Below are 6000 nucleotides of genomic sequence, written 5' to 3'. Positions count from 1 at the left end.
ATGCAATCCCGAGTGTGGCTCGGGGTTACCGCTAATGGTCCTGAATTTTAACCCCGAGCCACACTCGGGAATACCGCCAGGGAGGTTAAACAGTAGGCTATATCCACCTTAGAGTGCACTCTATATGAATGGTAGGAATAAAATGTAATACTCCCTAAAGAGGTGCATCTTACTAAGGACAATAGGCAAAGTTCTTGTGAAGCAGCTATCTGGGTGAGCAGTCTTTAGCCCTAGTTCTTCAGCTAGCATTGGGGCCCAGTCCTTATGGTGGTGCACATGAGTATAGTCCCAGTAAAGTCTTCATGCAGTAAATAATGCTGCTAGGTAGATGGCCAGTTCCTGTGTTCTCAGTCTCTGCTAGCAGCAGCAGATTAATGGGAGAAGTGTCCTCTTGCCAGTCCCAGCAATAGAGTAACAGGAGCTTTGCTGATCAGATGTTAGCTCGCTTCTGTCTGAAGTGACTCTGGTCCTCAGCACATGGCCATACGCTTGTGGCAGGTCGAAGAGCACACAGGAGCAGATATGTGTACACCTTGATCTCCTTGCAGCAAAGAGAGTGCCTCTGTATTCAGCCTGTGATAAATACAGCTCTCTCTATCTTTATACATGGCTTGCATTGCAATTGTAGGTCCAATCATTTATTAACTTCCATAGTAAAGTTTCCATAGTAAAGTTTCTTTCCCAAAATTTATCTCCCGTGATTCAGCTCTGCCAACCATCAAGGCTCCTAATCTCCTGCTGCTTGTCAGCTCCCCCTGGTCGATGGAGGCGATGTAGTATTAATCCACTCAGCTGTAGTCCATTGGAAGCACAAAGAGCATTGCAGCACAGTGTCCTAAATTTCTCTCTGTCTCTAGCCAAGCACTACTACTACATATGTATGATAAAAGGCGCAGCCCTGTGCATTTAAACTGTGCATTTAAACTGGATCCTATTTCTTTGCTGTCTTTCATACATAGCTAGTAGATTTTTGTTGGTGGAATATTTGCTAAAGGTTTTATAGCACATGCAGTGCATCTGTAAAGTATTCACAGCGCTTCACTTTTTCCATATTTTGTATGTTACAGCCTTATTCCAAAAGGGATTAAATTAATTATTTTCCTCAAAATTCTACAAACAATACCCCATAATGACAATGTGAAATAAGTTTGTTTGACATCTTTGCAAATTTATTAAAAATAAAAAATCAAACAAAAACACATGTACATAAGTATTCACAGCCTTTGCCATGATACTCAAAATTGAGCTCAGGTGCACCCTGTTTCCTCTGATCAACCTTGAGATGTTTCTACAACTTGATTGGAGTACCCCTGTGGTAAATTCAGTTGATTGGACATGATTTGGAAAGGTACACACCTGTCTATATAAAGTCCCACAGTTAACAGTGCATGTCAGAGCACAAACCAAGCCATGAAGTCCTGGTGGCTGAGCCTGATGTGCAGAAGGAGGTCTCTTGTAGAGCCCCAGCTCGGGGACCACAGATGTTGCGACAGTAGCCACAAGAGCCCGGTGAGGTTCAGGTGCCTGTGTAGTCTTTCGCTGGATGCAGTGATGCACAGCAGGTGCATCAGCAGAGCTGGACAAATAGCTGGAGCTGTGGACAGTGGAACAGTAGACCCCGGGTTGGTAGACAGCAAGCAGCAGAGGGTAGTGGCTTGTAGTGGGTGCTGGCAGGGCAGGTGAGCGGCTGGATGCGTGGTCAGACAAGCCAGGTCAGTAACAGATGGTCAGATGCAGGCATGGAATCGTCAGGTTACCAGCAAGGATCTGCAACACGGAATTAGGCAGGTAATCAGAAAGCAGTGCAAAGTCCAAAGACAGACCAAGGTCAGGGTAGGTAGCGATCAAGCAAAGTCAGGAGCAAGCCCGGTCAAACACAGGAATCAACAGGATCAGATACAGCTGGCGTCAGTGTCAGTGGCGAATGCGCATACATGCACACATCTGTGCACCTGCGATGGGCAACAGTAGGCCTGAGCATTTGTGTGTGCCTCGGAGCTAATGCTGTATGTTCCTGACAGGAAGAGTACAGATACATTTCTGCAACATTGAAGGTCCCAATTAGAACAGTGACCTCCAACATCCATAAATGGAAGAAGTTTGGAACCACCAGCACTTTTCTTAGAACAGGCCGCCCGGCCAAACTGAGTGATCGGTGGAGAAGGGCCTTAGTCAGGGAGGTGACCAAGAACCCAATTGTCATTCTTACAGAGCTTCAGCATTTCTCTGCGCAGAGAGGAGAACCTTCCAGAAGAACGACCATCTCTGCAGCACTCCAAAAATTGGGCCTGTATGTTAGAGTGGCCAGACAGAAGCCACCTCTCAGTAAAAGGCACATGATAGCCCGCCTGGAGTTTGTCAAAAGGCACCTGAAGGACTCGCAGACCATGAGAAACAAAAATCTCTGGTCTGATGAAACAAAGATTGGTCTCTTTGGCCTGAATGGCAAGCGTCATGTCTGGAGGAAACCTGGCACTGCTCATCACCAATAACATCCCTACAGTGAAGCGTGGTGGTGGTAGCATCATGCTGTGGGGATTTTTTTCAGCAACAGGAACTGGGAGACTAGTCGGGATTGAAGGAAAGATAAATGCAGCAATGTACAGAGACATCCTTGATAAAAACCTGCTCCAGAGCACTCTGGACCTCAGACTGGGGCGAAGGTTCATCTTCCAACTGGACGACAAGCCAAGATAACAAAGGAGTGGCTACGGGACAACTCTGTAAATGTCCTTGAGTGGCCCAGCCAGAGCCCAGACTTGAACCGATTGAACATCTCTGGAGAGATCTGAAAATGGCTGTGCACCGAAGCTCCCCATCCAACCTGATGGAGCTTGAGAGGTCCTGCAAAGAAGAATAGGAGACACTGCCCAAAAATAGGTGTGCCAAGCTTTTAGCATCATACTCAAATAGACTTGAGGCTGTAATTGGTGCCAAATGTGCTTCAACAAAGTATTGCGCTAAGGCTGTTAATACGTATGTACATTTTTTTCGTTTTTTCATTTTTAATATATTAGCAAAGATTTCAAATAAACATCTTTCACATTGTTATTATGGGGTATTGTTTGTAGAATTTTGAAGAAAATAATGAATTTAATCCATTTTGCAATAAGGCTGTAACATAACAAAATGTGGAAAAAGCACTGTGAATACTTTCCGGATGCATTATATCTGTTATATTTCCCCTCACTGCACTGGCAACAATTCAAAATATTCCTATTTTTTTCTCACTTTTCTCCTAGTTACAGTGTTCACTAGGGCAGTCAGAGGGGTAAAAGACAGCAATAAAAACTTCAAAAAGGGTCTAACCCTTCCCTACTCTAACCAACATTAAAAAGCAGTTGACTTTATACAGTATACATTTTAAGCTATTAAACCTATAAACCTTGTCCTATATAATTTAATGTTAACCTTTAAAGTTATTCAATCTACATAATGTAGGCAGTTCAAGTCATAAACCCAGGCCTGTTTATTTAAAGCCCAACTGCAGGATATTAGCAACACCCCTCCCACCAGTCCTTCCCACCACTCCTTCCCACCACTCCTTCCCACCACCCTTTAACTAACCACCGGTAAGAAAAAAAATATCCAAACGTCCATTTTTCTTAACTGAAGCCACAGTCACATAATGATTCCTCTCTCTTCTTGTGTTTAATTCCATCGAATGTCCATATCACTGCCTGCTTGATGTGCACACCTCATATTGGTGGAAGCAACTCTTCCAATGGCCAAGTTCTCTCTCATAGGATCCAGAGGCAGAACAACTCATAAGGGCGATGTGGGGACCAGTACCCAAGAGAAAAACAAGCAAGAAAAACTGTCTAGTCCCCAGGGCAGGACATTAGCTTCGCTCATTGAGCAAACTGTTGTTTTGATCCATTATACTGCAGGATGGCTTAGGAAGAGGTGTTTGAAATCAAGACCAAGCGATTAGGTTTTTTTACCTGGAGATGGGCTCTAATAGTACCAAAAGTGAGAAAAAAGTTAAAATTGATTATAATTTATTGTTACTAATGCAACAGTTTATTACAGGAGTGATAACTGTCACACTGATCTCTTTTCTTAACTGTGGTACCATGGTACATCAGCTATTTGTAGCTGCATAGATAAGTATTGTAGTCAACTACAGCAGTAACTCTGTAACTAGGTACAAATTGTAAGAGAAAGGAATAAGAGAATGCCGGTTCACACAGGGGCGACCTGTCAGGCTGCCTGACAAGTTGCGCTCCATGCATTCCAATGGAACCTTCCTAATAGGAGCAACTCAAGTCGCTCCGACTTAGAAAAAGGTTCCTGTACTACTTTGGGGTGACTTTGGAGCGGCTTGCATTGACTTCTATACAGAAGTCATCTTGCAAGCAGCGCTGAAGTCGTGCTGTAATCAGATGACTTTGAAGCCGCCCCTGTGTGAACCGGCATTCTCTTATTGCTTTCTCTTACAATTTGTACCTAGTTACAGAGTTACTGTTGTAGTTGACTACAATACTTATCTATGCAGCTACAAATAGCTGATGTACCATGGTCATCAGCAGCTCAGTATAATTGGATAACATGCGTAGAATGCAAAGCCGTCAGTTTTGTCGCTAGCTCCAAATACTGCTAAACTGAATCACTCAGTGGCTGAGCTACAAATTGTTTGGAATTTCAGCGACACATACCTTCCATTGACTGCTATTTATTTTTCCCTTGCAAAAAAAGACTGTAGCTGCTGCAGATCTCTTCTACAAAATCACCAATGTGACCTATCAGCAGTGTAAAAATGGGCCTAAGGAAGAGGAGGCTCGGCTACAGTACTTGGCAGCAAAAAAAGCAGAAGAGTCATGGGAATTTTTACATAATCTGGAACCCCAGAGATTACTGTTTGGGGCCTGTTTTTGATATCAACTGTAGAATTCCAGAGTTGAGCAACTCTAAAAAAAAACACCCTGCTATAAGAAAAGCTTGCCTGGAGGACATTAACTTTCAGACTACTATCACGAAGGAGCTTTGCTAGAATACCCTCTTAAAGTGTTACAAAACCCAGGACCCTCCATTCACGATATCTAGTCTCCCACAGTACACAGAACATGAAAATGCAATAGTTTTAGTAAATACATTCTGCTAAATACCTTTTCTCATTAGCAGTTAGAGCAGTCTTGTGACTTCTATCATTATCTGGTTAAAGCTCGTAGGAGGAGATTTCATTCTCCCATGGTTATCCTATGAGGATGCAGAACCTCTGACCCTCTGTCTGAATAGTGCTGATTGGCCCATGCACTCACACACACCAAACTGAGCATGTGAAGCTTGTCCCTTAGCCTCTGTACTATCTGGAGATATAGTGGGGACTCTGGAAGAAGGGGAGGATCGGAAAAGACAGGATCAAACAGCCTTTTTACACAATGCAGAGGATTAACCCCTTAGGTTCCACAGTGAGTATAACAAGCATGCTTTACTGCGTATACAGACTGATTTTATTGTTGTGGGTTTAGTAACACTTTAAGGGAATCTGTAATCACCTGTAACTCAGTAATCTGGGACCAGGGTGTAAATGCAAATACCCAGAAATAGGTGCACATATGTTCAGAAATTGCACTCAAGGAGCTCCACTGTGTACTATTATGAAAATACTCACTTCTTTTGGAGACTGCCACCGCCACCCCCTGCATTTGTGAAAAAAGATGGCAGAACAAAGCACCAGCTCCCTAGATTAAGTTGGTTTTGTGCACAGTATGTTGCCCAAGGTGCTTTAGGGGGTTACTGTAAAAATGTGCAGGCAGTTAAATCCTGATATCTATTTAGTATAGGTCAGTATAGATACAATTTAAAGTCTGTATTTGGGCTACTGATAGCTACTGAATCAGGCACCACTTGGGCTAGATTGCATTGCATCCCAGCTCATGCTATGCCAGAGTGCTCTGTTTTGAAAACAGCAACCATGGCTTTCATGACCACGCTGTGGGTCATCCCTCTGTGCTCTCCATGTCTCCCTTTTGGACAATGAGGCCAACTATCACAATT

The sequence above is a fragment of the Aquarana catesbeiana genome, linkage group LG11 (genome assembly GCF_042186555.1).
Source record: "Aquarana catesbeiana isolate 2022-GZ linkage group LG11, ASM4218655v1, whole genome shotgun sequence".
NCBI lineage: Eukaryota > Metazoa > Chordata > Amphibia > Anura > Ranidae > Aquarana > Aquarana catesbeiana.
The sequence above is the reverse complement of the archived record's forward strand: the minus strand, read 5'-3'. Positions refer to the sequence as shown.